The sequence below is a fragment of the Anser brachyrhynchus genome (assembly GCF_964034855.1).
Source record: "Anser brachyrhynchus genome assembly, chromosome: 3".
NCBI classification, from domain to species: domain Eukaryota; kingdom Metazoa; phylum Chordata; class Aves; order Anseriformes; family Anatidae; genus Anser; species Anser brachyrhynchus.
This window is the reverse complement of record NC_137696.1, coordinates 103,689,980-103,709,691: the sequence shown is the minus strand read 5'-3', so window position 1 is coordinate 103,709,691 and position 19,712 is coordinate 103,689,980.

Here is a 19,712-nt window from a genome sequence, read left to right as displayed (position 1 = left end):
GGAAGGCCTAAGAAAGATTTTTGAAGACTACAGTCAGACCACAGAAAACTTCAGCTAGAGAATGGTAATCAAAATCCTTATGTGTTTCCTACCCTGTTTAGAAATTTCTTTTATAGGTCAGGTTGACTTCAGCTATGGAAAAAAATAAAATAAAATAGAAAATAAACCCACAATATAAAAAGTTTCATATAAACTGAAAATAAGTTCTGCTTTTTTTTTTTTTTTCCCCTTTCCTTTCTGGTAGTCTGTATGACAGACTAATGCTGTTCTGAAAAAGCCTTTGAAGGTCATGTGCTTTAGCTCTGCAGCAGGCACATCTTTTCAGCAAAGAAGCTAGGAAAGCTGTTTGAAGCCTGAATAATTTATGCAGGTCAAGGATAACAGGATGGGAAAGGAGAGTTTTAACTAACAAGATTGTTACTAATGAGCTCATTATGAACATCTTTCCTTTTGCAGAACACTGCATCCGATTCTTGAAATTCTCAGCTACATACGCATGCATGTAATTGTACACGTATATAAACATACAACACAAATGAGAGAGAGAGAGATGTCTTCTTTAAATTAAAAAATGGCTTTAATGAATATTGGTTTCTATTCTTACCAGTTATGTGTCTGATTCTTGCTGTTCATGTGTCTATTTATGTTTACGTAACTTAATTCCTTCATATTTAACAACAGTTTTATTTCTTTCCTTTTTCTTTTTGATCAAAACCCAATAATTTTCTTCTGTTTTTATTTTTAGTGGGGGCATTGTAAACTCTCTCTGATACCTCCCACGCTATCAGAGTCTCCATTGAGCCTGGCTATATAACTGTGAAAGGAGCAACCTAGTAACTGTTCTACTCACTACTGGGAAATTGTTGTACCAAAGTTAATTTAAAAAAAAAAAAAAAGTTTGTTTTTCTTTTACATAAAATATATTATTTTTGCACCATTATATATGAGACCTGAAAGTCTGAAGGGACAAATTTTCCTTCTGAAGGTCTTCAGTAGACTCTCTCTCCATTGGGTTCACAGGCAAGATAGGCATTTACTGAAGGAGTAATGATTCAATAAGTGAAATAGGCTAGATCCCAGCCCCCTGTGGTTGCCTGAAATGCCTCTTCAGCCAGCAGGTGATCTTGCAGCAACAGAGGTTTCTTACTCTGCTGGTTACACTGAGCAGTTCCAATTAAGGAGGAGGATTATCCCCTGCATGGGAGTTGGCAACAGCTCTAATGTCAGAATAGTCAGGCTGGTCACAAAAAAAAAAAATAAATTGTGAAGATAAAAAGCACCATCCTGATTGTACTCCAGCCAAGAAAAAGTAAATGGCTACCCAGGATAACTAGCAAAAGCAGATCTGACTGCAGGAGGTTGGTATGGAAGATAGTCAGCAGGTCTTTTAAATATATGCCTGGGTATGTCACTTCATATGATGATGTTGCAGTTTGTGCTCAGAAGTATCTAAGAACCACTTCTTGCACAGACTGCAGCAGCAGAAGGAGGACTCTTGCTCATTGTACTAAAACTCTTTATTTTCTTATCTGGAGTGAACCGTAGTAAAATATACAGTAGTAATTCGACTTGATTTGAGATAATCAATTGAGATACCTGCCCATTCTTAGATATCTACATTATTAATGATAAGGAAAACAGGTTCTTCAGAGGACAGCTCAATCTTCTTATAATTCAAGATGTTTAGTATTTGAATCATTGGTGTCTATCTGTCTTCACTGAGTACTGAAAGACTGAAAGTTATATGCCTCGGTGACTAAAACTGTTCGGGTGAATTCAGGCATAACTGCACTCCTGTTACTAAGATAAAGTTACTGACCTATTACACCATTATCTTGGTTTTGCAGAAATTAGGCAATGATACATCAAATGCATGAACTACAGCCAAAAATTCATACATTTTCAAGTTTTACAGAGATAATCTTAAAGTTTATTAAACCTGCAAAATATCATTCTGATTTTTATACTGTTTTTAGCTATACAGAGAAGCAACACCATCCAGAAGTAGTCTGTGCCTTGCAGTGCAATTCCATCTTACCTTTAGCTTTATTCATTCCCTCAGCTCCTCAAAGAAGCAAAATTACTCACATTGAAATCAGTGGGATTTCATGTCTTTAGAAAGTAAAATTTAATTTGTATAAATGGAAATCTGAAGAGCCTGCTGATATTACAGATTCACTACTTTATAGTGAGCAATTCATATGTGGGTGGACCAGGCAATTTATTACTTTGCTAAAAAATGAAATTTTAGATTTTTCATTGTGTTTAATATACATTACTTACCTTATTTACCAGGAATTTTGTTTCTATAACGACTGCCAGAAATCTTTTACTCATCTTCTACTGTTGAGTTCTTTTATTTTTACAAAGCATAGATACATGTGTAGAATCCTAATTAGGATGGGATTCAACTGCTTACCCACGAGAAACTTCATCTGAAATGCCGTAAAAGACCTCAGAAATCCAGATGAAATGGAAAAGTTGGAAAGGCTCTGTGGAAGACGTTCTTTGGCTCTTTGAGAGACACAACTGAAAGTCAAGCATCTGAAATGTCACTAGATACCTATGTTTAAGCAAGCAAATCCTATGCCTGGTGCATGTGGATATCCTTATCTATAAACACCTCAATATTCGGTCTCTTACTAATGAACAGAATGCAACATTATCATAACTACAGTATTGAAATATCAGCTAACTTACTTAGAAGCCCAATAAATAAGACATTCTGGGTCTAAGTTTTTGTTGGCATGAACCTTATATATATATACATGTATATATACATGCATACATATATAATTATTCAGTTTATTCTCTCAGGACTGTCCTTACTGAATTTTTCCTCTTGTGGTTGAGGGGGTTTTTCAGATCTTTAGCAAGAATTCTTTCCTGTTCTGCACAGCAAAGACTTTTTGCCATCAAAAATGACACCTTTTGTTCCCCAAAGCAATGTAAGTGGACATGTCAAATTCTTGTTTTCAGATGAGTTCCTAAATTGTCACAGATCAGGCAGTCTTGGTGCCCAAATTGAACTTTCAGTCAACAGTTAAACATATACCAGATCATTGAGCAGCCAGAACTCATATTTCTGGGAAAAAAAAAAAAAAATTAAAAGCAAGCTTGTAAGAAGCCTGGTTCTATCCATACGATTTTACAATTCATTCATCAGGAGCTACCATTAATCATGGCCCTGAACATCTGGTGATTCTTTCTATTCATAAAAATGTGCAGAAGATGTACACTGCCATGCATAAATATAACAGTCTTGACTATATGTATATACAGTAACATTAACAGTGCATGTGGATGGATCCATGTCTTTTTGTCTCACAGCTGATCTAGTTGTGACTGAAATTTTTGTCTCTTCCATGCTTTCTGTTACAGAACACATACACCAAGATTTTCTAAAAACATATCAAAATCAAAAACCAACAAGAAGTTGAAAACATCTCCACCTTGAAGAACACTAGTAAAATTTAATCATTAGAAAGTTCTGTCTGGTGACTTTTGTTAAAGTTCTCTTTTTGAATATGACCTCATCTCTTTGGTAACAGCAGGCTTTATCAATCACACAATGATTTGATAACCAAGACCGATTGCCTGTTATGGCATGGGTTTGAATGACGTTGAGGTGAAGAGCAAGTTTCTGTATTTATGATGTTAACAGAAAAAATCACTAAGAGAGTTTCCAGTGCAACTTGGAGGAAGAAAAAAAAAAAGAAAAAAAAAGTCTGACTTTACTGAATGATGACCGTCATACCCAAAGCTCAGAATTATATCAGGGGAAAGAACAATTATAGATAAGTACAATAAATCAATATATACTTTTTATTTGCTTTTTAGAGGATAGCAGTGTCCACTCTGGGAGAATGGAATATGTAATTGCTAGTATACTATAGTCTACATATGACTGTTGTTTTGGTGAGGAAGAAGGTTATAGAATCATAGAATATCCCGAGTTGGAAGGGACCCAGAAGGATCATCAAGTCCAACTCCTGGCACTGCACAGGTCTACCCAAAAGTTTAGACCATGTGACTAAGTGCACAGTCCAATCGCTTCTTAAATTCAGACAGGCTAGGTGCAGTAACTACTTCACTGGGGAGCCTGTTCCAGTGTGCAACCACCCTCTCGGTGAAGAACCTCTTCCTGATGTCCAGCCTAAACTTCCCCTGCCTCAGCTTAACACCGTTCCTGTGGGTCCTATCCCTGGTGTTTACGGAGAATAGGTCACCTGCCTCTCCACTCCCCTTCACGAAGAAGTTGTAGACCGCGATGAGGTCCCCCCTCAGCCTCCTCTTCTCCAGGCTGAACAGGCCCTGTGACCTCAGCCACTCCTCATACGTCTTCCCCTCTAGGCCCTTCACCATCTTCGTCGCCCTCCTCTGGACACTCTCCAACAGTTTAATGTCCTTCTTGTACTGTGGTGCCCAGAACTACACACAGGACTCGAGGTGAGACCACACCAGTGCAGAGTAGAACGGGACAATCACTTCCCTCGACCGACTAGCAATGCCGTGCTTGATGCATTTCAGGATAAAGTTGGCCCTCCTGGCTGCCAGGGCACACTGCTGGCTCATATTCAACTTGCTGTCAACCACAGCCCCCAGATCCCTCTCTGCGGGGCTGCTCTCCAGCGTCTCGTCGCCCAGTCTGTACGTATAGCCAGGGTTGCCCTGTCCCAGGTGCAGGACCTGGCACTTGCTTTTGTTAAACCTCATCTGATTGGTGATCTCCCAGCTCTCCAATCTGTCCAGATCTCTCTGCAAGGCCTTTCCACCCTCATCCAAGTCCACAACTCCTCCAAGTTTGGTGTCGTTGGCAAATTTGCTCAAAACACATTCTAGTCCTACATCCAAATCATTTATAAAGACATTGAAGAGGACTGGCCCTAAAACGGAGCCTTGAAGGACCCCGCTAGTGACCATCTGCTAGCCAGATGTGGCCCCATTTACCACAACCCTTTGAGCCCTGCCCATCAGCCAATTGCTCACCCATCATATGATGGTTTTGTTAAGTTATATGCTGGACATTTTGTCCAGTAGGATCCTATGGGAAACTGTGTCAAAAGCTTTGCTGAAGTCCAAAAAGATCACATCAGCTGGTTTCCCTTGATCGACTAGATGGGTGATGGTGATCTTATCATAAAAGTAAATCAAATTTGTTAGGCAGGACATACCCCTCATGAACCCATGTTGGCTGGGACCAATGACTGCATTGTCCCCGAGGTGCGCCTCAGTAACTTCAAGGATCATCTTCTCCATAGTTTTACCAGGCACTGACATGAGACTGACAGGCCTGTAATTGCTAGGGTCTTCTTTCTTACCCTTCTTGAAAATTGGCACAACGTTTGCCAGCTTCCAGTCCACTGGGACCTCTCCAGATTCCCAAGATCATTGAAAAATAATTGAGAGAGGTCCCGCAATGACGTCAGCCAGCTCTTTAAGCACCCTGGGATGAATCCCATCCGGACCAACGGACTTGTATGGATCCAGGTGGAGCAGCAAATCCCACACACGTTCAGGGTCGGTTGGGAGTTTGTCATTCCCACCGTCATGGTCCTCCAGCTCAGGGCACCCTTGGTCCCGAAGCCCATCATCAGTGTTGAAGACAGAGGCAAAGAAGGCGTTAAACGTCTCTGCTTTGCCTATGTCATTGTCTGTGAGGAGACCTTCCCCGTCAAGTATTGGACCTATGTTTTCTTTGGTTCTCCTTTTTCTGTTCATATATCTAAAAAAAACTTTTATTGTCTCCCACAGACATGGCCAGCTTCAACTCTAGTTGGGCTTTGGCCACACGAATTTTCTCCCTACAAACATGAACAGCATCCCTGTATTCCTTCCTCATCACCTGACCCTCCTTCCAGCAGCCGTACACTTTCTATATGGAATGATATTTTGGAATCGCCTGATCTTGTGCTTTTAGGAGGCAGTGCTTAAAGATTGACCAGCACTGATGGACACCAATGCCTTCAAAAGCAGCTTCCCAGGGGACCTTGCTGACTAGTTCCCTGAGCAGCCTGAAGTCTGCTTTCCCCATATCCAGGGCTGAAGTTTTGGTGGCAGTTTTCTTTCTGTCACCATAAATTCTAAACCACTTCATGGTCACTATGACTGAGACGGCCGCCAATTGCCACGTCCCCCACAAGACCCTCTCTGTTCTCCAGCAACAGATCAAGGACGGCACCTTTCCTAGTTGGCTCCCTTAGCACCTGCACCAAGAAGTTATCATCTAGGTGCTTTATGAACCTCCTGGACTTGCTCGTGTCAGCCGTGTGGTGATCCCAGTTGACGTCTGGCAAGTTGAAATCTCCCATAAGGACAAGGGGAGTTGATCTCGAGGCATCTCTTAGTTCTGCAAAGAATAATTCATCGGCGTTGTCGTTCTGGCCAGGTGGTCTGTAAGAGACTCCCACAATGACATCCCCTTTATTTGTTTGTGCCTTAATCTTTACCCAGAGGCTCTCAACTTTGCCATCACCAACTTGAAGTTCCACACAGCCCAGCCCATGCTTCACATACATCGCCACCCCTGCCTGTCCCTCCTGAAGAGCCTGTAACCATCTATTGCAACACACCAGCCACAGGACTCATCCCACCAGGTTTCGCTTATGCCGATGATGTCGTTATTTTGATGCCAGGTTGGAAGATTGAAAAGTTATTTTAGAATTGCTCATAAAGTCCCTCTAAAAGTGAGTGACAGCAGTTGTGTCAAAAGAACTATATCCTTCTCTTTAAAATGCTTTAAAAATTATTCACTTTTCCTTTTTTAGGATTTAGTAGCCAGTCAGAACTGGTAACAGATCATTAACAATAATCCGTGAAGCTGCTGTACCAATTAGATGGGAAGCAGCACTAGGAAAAAAAAAATCCTAAGAAGCAAAAATTATAAACTAACATCAAAGTCAACCATGGCATGGGCAGATGAGAATCCAATGATTTCTTAAAAACTTAGGCCAGCTCAACAGTATTGACAAAACATTAACTACCAAATTCCAATCAAAATTATGAACAATGAAAGCAATTCAGGAAAGAAGCTGTTTAAAATTTTGCACTGACCATAAATAAACTTGCACAATATTTTTGAACTTTAAGCAGTAGTGTTCAAATAGTTTTTTTATCCCTAACATGATCCTAAAAAATAGTGATATCTTTCAGAAACACATTCCAGTTTTGTGTTGCAGTTTCAAGTGTTTGATTACATCAGACATAGATTTTGTTAGCTGAAGCAAAAGATATTAAAAACAGACTATGTATATTGTGCTTGTGCTTTTCTTTCATAAGAACATATGTATTTTTAAAGGGTAAATGGATTTGTAACACTGTAACCCAGTCTGTTGATGTAGGTATATCCTATAAACATGTATGGCTACCAAAATAATTAATTTATTATAGCCTATTGTTTCTACATTAAATATTGCCCTAAATATTCTGTTAGAATCATCTTTCAGGGATCTTAACTGAAAGGAAGTTACAATGTAAGTGACAAATAGCACAAACATTCACAGGTAACTTGTTTTGTGACTAGTTCTTTAAAACTCTAGAGGACTACTCTTCGTACATAATTATGTGCATATATTTGCAGCTACAAATTCCCATCTTTAGACTTGACAAAAATGTTATTGTAGTTATCCTGGCACTGAAAATTGTTTAATATCCTTAATTAAGCAAAACTCCTTAACAGTTTGTAAATGGTAGAATCCTGAAGGAAGAGAGGATGTGGGTGGGGGGTGGTAAATGGGAAGGAAGAGAATATGTGGGATTACTCAATTCCATTTTGCAAAGCACAGTGAACATGTGTGTAGAAATGGAAGTCTGGTCTGATAGTTTGTAACCATAGCAACTGCTGCAGAAGCCAGAGGTGAAAACAGGATATTAGGGGTCTCCTCTCTCCAGACCACTACAGTGGAAAATGAGCAAAAGGGAGAAAGGAAAAGCGTAGACTTGCCCTGTCCCAGAAAGTTCACAATATAAATTTAAAAAGTTATACTCCCTCATACTCCTCTACTGAGTCTTAAAATGTTAATTCTTTTTAAAAGAAATATTCCAAAATAATAAAATTAAAATATCTAGGTGGAGGACATAAGGTTAGAAGGGTAGAACCTTCATTAAAGCATTTAATTACACATAGAATTTATTCATAAGGAACATTTTCTTCCTTACTTAAATACATTTAGTCAATTAAATCATGGAGAACCATTTTCTTTTTTAACCATGAGATGCACATGATATTTTTTTATTTTTTTTCCCCTGTAGAGCAGGCAGCCTTCAAAATTAACATAAGTACTGCAGTTTGCTGTCTTCTTGTGAGTAAAGTCCTTTTCTTCAAACATTTTGGAGAATATATATATATATATTAGGGAATTGCTTTTAATAAGCTAAGGAAAGCTGAATTCATGAGCATTTATTTCTCCAGTCAATTTCCTTGCAGACCTTGATTTTTATTTATTTATTTTGAAAGCCTTGTGGATCAAAACTTCCAAAGGAAAAGGAAAAACAAAAACAAACAAACAAACAAAAAAAAACAAACAAAAACAACAAAAAACAGTTTTAAAACAAAATCTTTTGCACTTTTCTTAGAAATGGTGAACGACATCTCCCAAACAATTCTATGCCATACTGCTGGATTGTTCATCCGGCCAAAGCATAGAGGAGACAGTAATCACAGAGTCACAGAACAGTTGAGATTGGAAGTGACATCTGGATGTCTTCTCATCCAACCCCCCTGTTCAGGCTAGGTCACCCAGAGCAGATTGCCCAGGACTCTGTTCGGTCAGGATTTGAGTATCTCCAAGGATGGAAACTCCACAATCTCTCTAGGCAACCAGTTCCAGTGTTTGACTGCCCTCACAGTAAAAATGTTTTCTTTTGTTTGGAAGGAATTTAATGTTTCTTTTTTTGTCCATTGTGTCATGTCCTGTCACTGGACACTACTGAGAACAGTATGGTTCCCTCTTCTTAATTCCCTGCCATCAGGTATTTTCAGACATTGATAAGATCACCTCTGACCCTTCTCTTCTCCAGGTTAAACAATACCAGCTCTCTCATCCTCTCCTCATATGACAGATGCTCCTGTCCTTTAATCATTTTTCTGGCCCTACATTGGACTTGTTCCACTATGACCAGAACTGGATTCAGGACTCAAAATGTGGTCTCACCAGGGATGAAAAGAGAGAAAGAATCACTTCCCTTGACCTGCTGGTAATGCTCCTCATACAGCTCAAGATGCTATAGGCCTTCTCTGTTGCTAGTGTGCACTGCAGGCTGATATTCTGCTTGTTGTCCATCAGAACCCAAAAGGTTCTCTGCAGAACTGCTTTCTAGCCAGTTGGTCCCCAGTGTGTATCAGTGCCTGGGGTTATTCCTCTTCAGTTGCAGGACTTCACATTTCCCCTCGTTTAGCTCCATGAAAATTCCTCTCGACTCAATTATCCATCCTGTTGAGATCTTTCTGCATAGCAGAATACCCATCTGGTGCATAAGCCACTCTTACCAGTTTTTTATCATCTATAAATTTGCAAAAAGTGCACTCTGTCCCTGGTTCTTAACAAAAATATATCAGTCCATGGGTTACATCACTAGTGACTTGCCCTCAAGTGGACTTTGTGCCTCTCATCACAACCCTCTGACACCAGTAGTTTAGGCAGTTTTCAATCTGTCTTGCTCTCCTATCCATTTATCTAACCTGTACTTTGTCAACATGCCTATCAGGATCGTACAATCATAGAATGATTTGGGTTGGAATGAACCTTAGAGATCATCTAATTCCAAGCCCCCTGCGATGTGCAGGGACATGTCCCACTAAAACAGGTTGCTCTAAGCCCAATCTAGCCTGGCCTTTAACGCTTCCAGGGATGGGGCACCCACAGTGTCTGGACAACCCGTTCCAGTGCCTCACCACCCTCTGAGTAAAGAATTTCCTCTTTATATCTAATCCAAACCTACCCTCTTTTAGTTTAAAAGGGCTCTTCAGGGCTGCTCTCAATCCATTTTCCACCCAGCCTGTATTTGTGCTTGGGATTGCTCTGACCCAGATGGAGGACCTTGCACTCAGCCTTGATGAAATCCATTAGGTTTGCACAGGCCCACCTCTCAAGCCTGTCAAGATACCTCTGGATGGCATCCCTTCCCTCCAGGTTGTTGACCACACCATACAGCTTGGTGTCATCAGAAAACTTGCTGAGGGTGTGCTCAATCCCACTGTCCATGTCACTGACAAATATATTAAACAATGCCAGTCACAATACTGACCTATGAGGAACACTACTCATTACTGATCTCCAGCTCAACATTGAGCCATTGACTGCAACTGTTTGAGTGTGACCATCCAGCCAATTCCTTACCCATTGAGTGGTCCATCTGTCAAATCCATGTCTCTTCAATTTAGAGACAAGAATATCATGGGGGAGTGTCAAATGCTTTGTACAACTCCAGGTAGCTGATGTCATTTGCTCTTCCCCTATCCACCAATATGTAACCCCATTGTAGAAGGCCACCAGATTTGTCAAGTATGATCTGTCCTTAGTGAAGCCATCAGGTGTTACAAAATAGTGTCCAAAGTTTTACTGAAGTCTAGGTAAACAACATCCACTGCTCTCCCCTCAAGTGACAAGGTAGCCACCTCACTATAGAAGGTTATCATGTTGGTTAAGGATGAATTCCTTTCATAAATTCATGCCAACTACTCTTGATCATCTTCTTGTCCTTTATGTGTCTAGAAATAGTTTCCAGGAAAATTGCTCTATCACCTTCCTGGGGCCTGAGGCATGCCTGATATGGCCTGCAGCTCTCCGGAGCCTCCTTCTTGAAGATAGGAGAGACATTTGCTCTCTTTCACAGTCTTCAGAAACCTCTCCCAATCACAATGACCCTTCAAAGATAATAGAGAATGGTCTTGTAGTGACATCAGCCAGCTCCCTCAGCACTCATGCGTACAATCTATCAGTCCTTATGGACTTATGTCCACTTTGTTTAAGTGTTCCTTAACCTGGTCCTGCTCCACTTCTTTGCTCCAGACTTTGCCTTTTGTCTCAGGGGCCTGGGACTCCTGAATGCTGGTCTTACAGGTAAAGACTGAGAAGAAGTCATTCAGTATCTTCACTTTTTTTGTGTCATTTACCACGAGGCCCCCTGCCCCATTCAGCAGCAGACCCACATTTTCCCTAGTCGTCACTGATTTCATGTTTGTCAGTTTTCCCGTTTTCCCTTAGTTTCCCAATTGACAAGGCCCCCAGTCAGATAAACCTTGCTGGAGTAAACATTTTCATACTCTCACATGTCCTCCTCAATGAGTGTGTCTGACCAGGTTTGGTCCCCATCACTGCCTTCCTTAACCTTTGTCGGTCATGTTTGTGTGCCTGTATGTTATTGTCTGTGGCTTCCTCCCTTTCTTATTACCCCTTGTTTCTTTGAAAAAGGTCTTTTACCAGACTCCATTAAATGAACAGACACTATCCTTCCACATAGGTGTACATAGTGGACCATAGTGCCAGACCTGAACATGATGTAAATGATATGGGATAAGGGGTGGAAATTTTACTGGGTCTGGCTGTGATGGTGTTAATTTTCTTCAAAACAACATGTACAGTGATGTGATTTGTGACTAAAACAGCATTGATAACACACCAGACTTTTGGTTATTGCTGAGGAGCACTTGCACAGCATCAAGGTGTTCTTTTTCCCACTTTGCCTTCACAGCAAGTAGTCTAGGAGTGCATAAGAAGTTGGAAGGAGACACAGCAAGGACAGCTGACCCAAATTGACCAAAGGGATACTCCATACCATATGACATCATGATCAGCAGTAAAAGCTCAAGGAGGAGGAAGCCAGGAAGTTTGAGCTTTTAGCATTTGCTTTCCCAAATAACTGTTACACATGATTCTTGCCAGGATAGGGTCTAAACATCTGCCAATGGGAAGTAGTGAATGCATTTCTTATTTTGCTTTGCTTGCATGTTCAGCTTTGCTTAACTTAATAACCTGTATTTAAAACAACCCATGAGTTTTCTTGGTTTTGCTCTTCCAACTCTCTCCCCATCCTGCTGCAGAGGAGAGTGAGCAAGTGACTGGTTGGGGTGCTCAGCTATTAATTGGTTTATACCTTGATTTTTTTTCCTCCTAGAAACAGAGGTCACAAAAGGACTTATTACTGCTCCCTGCTCCCCCCTTGATTCTCTGTCATGATTGCACACGTAGTACTGACATTGTCTTTTTCAATACCTAGGTTTCTCCACAGGAGAAACAGAGCCATGCCATCAGTTCCACTTGTCTAAATATAGTAGCTCAAGGGGAATGTACAGCTGCTCATTTATCAGATTTTACAAGTACCTGTAAAACAAAATGTTTTGTCTGGCTGTAATCCCTGTCTCCAGCTCCAGAGGCTTTTCTCAAATTGCATTGAATAGTGTAAATGCAGATCTCAACAAGTAACACTACAGCCACTGAGAGTTTAGGGACTTATTAGAGGAAGTAAGGTTAGATAACTAACAACTTTCTAGTGTGTATGCTCAAGCCGAGAACAGTACTATCTGTTCAGTATACCGTTACATATTTATTTTTCATCTAGAAAATACATCAGCAACTCCCCAACCTGAAAGAAATGTTTGCAATTTTCTTTTTTTGACAAGAAGCAGTATTTTTTCATTTTGTTTCATCATCTCTCTTGCATGGCAAATGACATGATAATAATCATATTTACACCAAAAAGACTTGACTAAGCAATGGAAGTACAGCTATTCTGAAGAAAGCTGAAAGTCTTAGATGCTACTGGTAAAAGAAAAAGGAAATTTCTGTCATTTAGCAGCTGAATTTTTCAGCTGAACAGTAAATATAGAAGGGGAATGCCTAAACACTAAGCTGAAAACATTTTCATAAAATAAAACAAATAGTAATTAAGCATTTAAATTTATGGTAAGGGAGAAAAAAAAATAGAAAGAGCAAAAGCTGAAACTTAAACCAGACATATTTGCAAATGTAGTGAGGACAGAGAACTCACACTGACTTTATTGACTACAATGGTATGCAGAAAAATCAGGCTAATTTATCTTTATACAGCAGAAGCTAAGAGGTTAGAATGTTTTGGTTTGGTTTGGTGTTTTGTGTGTTGTTTTTTTTTATGAGAAAACGTGATGATAAAAATCTAACTGGAATAAAAACACAGCACTAGAAGATTGAGTTATTCAAGCATATACAAGAATTTTCAGGATGAAAAGACAAATCTAATTTAAAAAAAAAAAAAGTAAAAAAGGGCTTTCTATGTGACTGAAAAATGCTATTACTAAGAAAGTACTTACAAACAGTTATCACAATCCATCCAGGTAATAAGCAGAAACTTGTTGTACACAATGAGTTACATATGAATTCATGATTCGTGTACATGGATGATTACTGCAAAATGAAAAGGAGTAGGAAATTTCTGAGTAGCCAGGCATACACAAAAGCCAAATGAGAAATATATATATATACATTTTCCTTTCTCAGAATATTGTCTTTTTCCTCTGAGCCTAGATTCCAGCAGAAGATCCCACTATTTGGAGAGCATACCATGAGAAGAAGCCTAGCCCCTTGTGCCTCAACTAGCATTTCAGTTATCGAAACAGTGCCACAGCTTCTCAGGCAAGCTAGTGGGAATATGAATAGTACCAGAAGTATTGTGTCTGAGCTGAAGGCAAAAGGGGGTTAAAATACCACAGATATGTAGAATTACACAAACACATAGGTTGAAGGTACTGACGGGAGGCTCTAATCTAGGAGACTTCACAGCCAAAGACCAAGGCAAAGTCAGCACTGAGTCTCAGCTTTGTCTGTGCTCACTTTCATTGAATGACCCGACCAATTTGGTAATGGTTTCACATTTTCATTGTTTAGTCTTTTCCTAATAATGTAGCAGTAGAAGTTTTTCTTATTGTCTTCAATGTCCTTTGCAAGCAACAACTCTATCTGAGTTTCGATTTTCCTAACACCAACCTACTACATGCCTGGGTAGCATTTCTAATTTCCCCATTTTGTTACCTGATGCTTTCTTCTGCATCCTGGTTATAAAAGTGGACTGTTTTCAAACATTGTGGAATTCAGAAAAGTAAGCTTGACTAGTTGTGAAAGTGTGAAGGCAGAGCATTTTCATGAGTACATCAAGAACTGAAGCAGCATTCCCCACCTAATTGGTTAAAAAAGGAATTAATAACACTGAGGTTGTGTTACAAATCTTGTTTCCCATTTTTTCCCATGGCTAGGAATAGGAGATAGAGAAGCTGATAACAATATTTGCATGGTTTTAGGATGATATTATATTCAGTTATGCATTCCAGCCAAGTGAATAAACAGCATTAATTTCTACAATAAAGAACTGAAATTTATGCCTTAATTTCTGCTGAAATCAACTCATTGGTTCCTACAATAATTTCAGCATGTCTATTCAGCTGGCCAAGCTTAACAAAGTATCAAGTGTTTAACCGATTATTTCCAAATAGATTGGCAACATGACAGACTCAAATTTGATAGTACTATATTTTAAATATGCTTAATGTTGTAAGTAAACAAAATTGGAGGGGACTTTCCAAAAATTTTTCATCACCAATCTCTTCAGCCTTTACTAAGGTCAACATAGAATGAGCTCTTACAAAGTCTATAAAGTTTCCAGTTCTACTCACTTACTAGAAAAAGTGCACCTACCATGAAGAATATGTAAAACAAACAGTTATAACCTTCATAAACAGCAAACACCCCATCAAACATCTCAGATACATACATATTAAAAAATTTCCTTGATCAGTTTGTGGAGCTTCCCTATTAAGAAGAAATATTTCCCATTAAAAAAACTGCTATGCTGATTTGTGGGTGGTGTGCCTCCATGCAATATAAAACAGGCAGCAGAGGTAATGGTTTATGAAATGTTGCTCATCCTCTACTCTGTAGTTAATAGTCTGACAGATGCTGAAGGTAGGGAGCAGAAGCTCTTTCTCTGTCTGTCTATCTGTCTATCTGTGGCACTTAATGAAGTTTGAAGTTTCCAAAATAATTATGTTCAAATAAACTATTTATTTATTTGTTTGTTTGTTTGTTTTACCTTTGCACAGTATTTGGACTGGAAAAGGTAGCATCTATAGCTAATAAAGAAGAACTCAGACTGTTGCCTAGATTTGGAGGTAGCAGTCCAACATATCTACTTCTGAAATGAATTTACGTTGCAAAGGGAGTTTGTCAGGGATGGAGACGTCAAACTCTTATGGGATAAGAACATTTTCAAAGACCACTTATTTACAGCAGTTCCCAACTCAGTGATATATATGCCTAGTCCTAGACATACTAAATAGGCTCTCACAAACTGTGGCTTGCATCAAAGAGTCTTCTAAACTGTGATAGCCGTGCACAGACTAAATGGCAGCAGATCAGGTGAAAGCCTCACATGCCATATTCCACTGTATTTTTAAATATGCATGATGTATCTATAGTATCATCAAAAATAACACTCAGAAAATAAAATATCCATTTATATGTATTTTGATGGATTTAAAGTCTCTGAAAAGTCCCATTATGTGAATGCCCACTGTCTGCATTGTTTCCGGTTGTTTATACTTTAAGTGGAAATAAAGTCCAGTAGTCTCTGAAAACTACAGAACCGGGTATACCTGTGGCACTTGTAAATGCCCTGGGAAACAGATGTTAGTTTAAATCTGGTTTATATGATCCTTGAGTTACATTGTGAAGGTTTCCATCTGCTTATGCTGCATTATGTGACGTGTTGAAAATCAATCTAACATAACACCTCGTAAGTAAAATGTATTTGTCTAGTGAAAATATATGAGAAAAAAGAAATGAAAAAAAAGAAAACGTATGCAGTTTGAAACTGCTGGTTATTATAATGATCTGAACATTACCGCCCAAACTACCCTGCAAAAAGTGTGTAACCTGAATTAGCCAGCCTACCCTTCAGTGCAGACAGTGAATCAAATCAGAACATAGGCTGTTCTTTGCTGTTCACCGTCCTAACACTCAGCACAGCAATAATGCTGATTCCAAGCATTTTAGAGGTAAGCCTAACATCAGATGACTCATAACTTTCAGTGTAATTGTCTTTCTAGATGAACAAAGGGCCTACCATGTGGCTACCATCTTTGCCTTTTTTAGTAGGAAGATAATTTCTATAACCAACACAGAAGAATTACTTTTATCAGCTGTGAAAATTGATATAACTGTTATAATTCATGTGTGTACACCTTATCGAAGAGACAATGGATTGTATACACTTTTGAAGAGGATGTGGTTGGGTATCAGAGCTGACTGCTATCTGTTTACATTTCTGCAGCAGCTGCACCACAGATCAAATGGTCTGGGTACACAGTTTTTCACTGAAGTGATGTATTCAGCCACGAAGCCCTTGAGCACAGAGCAGGGAGAGCAGAGGGACAATGCTCTCCCTGCTCCAATGCTCTCTTGGGCTGCAGAGAGCCTGACCTATGATGGCAGCCTCAGTCAACACAGAGATTCTCTCTGCAGCAGATTGCAAATATTTAATTTCAATTTTATTGAAAAAAAATATTCAATATTTAAACATGCATCATGCTCTAAAACATTCTTTTTTATTCTGAAAAAGTCTGACTTTGAAGATTGAAAGCCTTCAGAGTTGCTTTTTTTCTTTTTCTTTTTTTTTTTTTTTAAATCTAGTCCAGTGCTGCATTATCGATTACCACTTTGTCATCTGGGAAGGTGAAAAAGTATATAAAGTATATATAAAAGTATATATAAATACACATTCCTACCACTCACCCAACAGTCCCACTTGTGTCTTTTTAAAACTCTAATTTACTAAACCCAGTAACAGAATAAAACATAATACTTTGCATGTATGAGCTAAGTTGCAATAGCAAAGTGCAGTGAAAGGCAAATAAAAACGGAGCACTTCTCCACAGAAGGTAACAGGTACATTGCAAAGGTGATGAGGCACCCACTAACATTTAAGTAACAACTTTAATCAGCTCATAATCCTTAGCCCAGAACAGAAATATTGAAAGAAATCTTCCCTCTCTAATCTTATTTTGCCTCACTCAAGTAAGATCTTTACATGCCCTTATACCTCCTTGCTATGCTCTCTGCTTTTACTACATACAGAATGATTTATATATCTTGGACTCATGTTTTGTTTTTTTGTTTGTTTGTTTGTTTGTTTTTTCCCCTCCTTGTTGTGCACTAAGCTTGGTTCAATTCTGCTTTCAAGATTTCATTCCTATAGTGACCAGTGACATCATTTTCAGCTTGTGTTTACCTTCAGGGCCTCTGGTGCCACTCCATGTTTGTATTACACCTTCTTCTATCATGTTGCTGGGGGTCTTTGCTACATCAGAATCTTTCTGGCTTTATCCCAAAAGACTGAAGAAAAGTAGATTAGGGAAACTACTTTCCTCTCCTGTTTGATCTGTCCAGAGTCCTATCACAGCAATTTGACAGTATGTTAACATACCGGGTTGTTAGATTTTGACTTAATATTTTTTTTTTTTTTTTCCCCTGCCAACTCACAAGCAGCCACACTCATTTCCTTGTTCCGCTACCATCATTGCACTGCTTATTAATTAGTTTGTATATAACTATGGTGAGGTGTCTAAGGATACATATGGAGCTTTGTCCTCTAGAGAGATCACACGTCCAAAATAAACTGCAGGGAATAGGAATTTCACTAACTCAATATTCAGGTAACGTAACTCAAATACTTTCCTAGATAATAATAAAACTAAATTTTCCTTTTTCATCTGATGGAAAACTGCTTAAGAATAAAAATAGCCCCATGGCTATCTCCCTGTTGGCTAACGTGACTAGACACAATGACTTATTTATACCAGCATCTTTTTGTAATTTGATCAAGGTCAGGACATGGACCAAAACATCTACACATAATTCTGTATACTATAAACTATTATCATGGTCTCAGAAGAGTTTCCGATGAGATCGGCTATCTCTGTAGCAGCAAAACTGCGCATGGAATGTAGCTGTCCCACTCAGGGGAGGAGCAGAGTTCAGTCATAATTTGCAGAAGCAAACCATACCCTCTCTGCTGGCTTCAAGCCTAGGGAATAGTATCCAGTCCATTTTATTTACTAATGTCAGCATGGCTGATAAAACACATCTGTATTCAAACAATAATTTTGCAGTGAATGTTATTGCTACTCTTCTGGTCTTTTGTATTGCATCACTTTTACTCAAAAGAATAATTCAGAGTTGCTTCTTTCTTCCTGTTTTGGAAACTTTTGTTACCTTGAAACCCTAAAGTTGTTCTAGGTCATATATGTTCTTAATTACGCTGATTTTCTGGTGCATTTTAGAGAACACTACCCTGTCTTATTTTTTTTTTAATATACCTTTTTTTCTGTGTTCGTTTGTTTTAATATTGTTCTGTCTAAATCTTTTACTCCTTATTTGGTTTTGCTTGGTTATTTACCCCTGGTTTGGTATGTTCTGAATTTGGGTCTGGTTTGGTTTGTCCAGCTAGACAGTTTCTTCTCTCTCTTCCAAGATATCTAGATTAATTCTCCCCCCAAAATGATTATTATTCATTTACTTTTTTTTTTTCTGTTTTTTTCTGAAAAATGATGGTGATACTTTTGTGAAGCAGGGGAATATTAGGAATAGCAGTTAAGTCACTAGCTGCTTATGTACAAACTCTGAATTATCCTAAAATAGAAAAAAAAAAAAGGTTATTGTTTATCATGAAGTCATGAAAGTCTCTCTCCTCTGTCAATGCAGAATCTTAGAATTTGTAGCAAGGAAACTTGGAAATACTCAGGCAAAGTTAGCACAGAAATTACAAATCCATGGACCCCAATGGGATGCACCCACAAGTGCTGAGGGTGCTGGCAGATGTGATTGCTGAACCATTCTCTATCATCTTTGAAAGGTCTTGGAGAATGCAAGAGGTCCCAGATGCCTGGAGGATAGCCAGCATGACACCAGTCTTCAAAAAGGGCAAGGAGAATTCAGGCAACTACAGGCCAGTCAGCTTCATCTCCGTCCCTGGAAAGGTGATGGACCAACTTGTTCTGGTTGCCATCTCCAAGCAATTAGAAGAGAAGAAGGTTATCAGGAGTAGTCAACATAGATTCACCAAGGCGAAATCACGCTTAACCAAGCTGGTAACCTTCTACGATGTCATCTCTGCCTGGGTAGATGAGGGGAGAGTAGTGGATTCTGTGTAACGTGTGTATTGACTTCAGCAAGGCTTTTGACACTGTCTCCCACAACATCCTTGTAATGAAGCTTAGAAAGTGTCAGATAAATGGGTGGACAGTGAGGTGGATTGAGAACTGGCTAACTGGCAGAGCTCAGAGAGTTGTGACCAGTGGTGCAGAGTCTAGTCGGAGGCCTGTAACTAGCAGTGTTCCCCAGGGGTCGGTACTGCATCCAGTTTTGTTCAACATCTTCATCAATGATCTGAACGAAGGAAGAGTCCACCCCCAGCAAGTTTGCTGATGATACAAAGCTGGGAGGACTGGCTGACACACCAGAAGTCTGTGCTGCCATTTAGCAAGACCTTGACAGGCTGGAGAGTTGGGCATAGAGGAACCTGATGAGGTTCAACAAGAGCAAGTGTAGTCTTGCACCTGGGGAGGAATAACCGTAAGTACAGGTGAGGGGCTGACCTGCTGGAGAGGAATTCTGCAGAGAAGGACCATGGGGACACGGCGGACAACTGTGGGAGTGTGGCCACGGGGGTCGACAAGCCCCGTGGTTGGT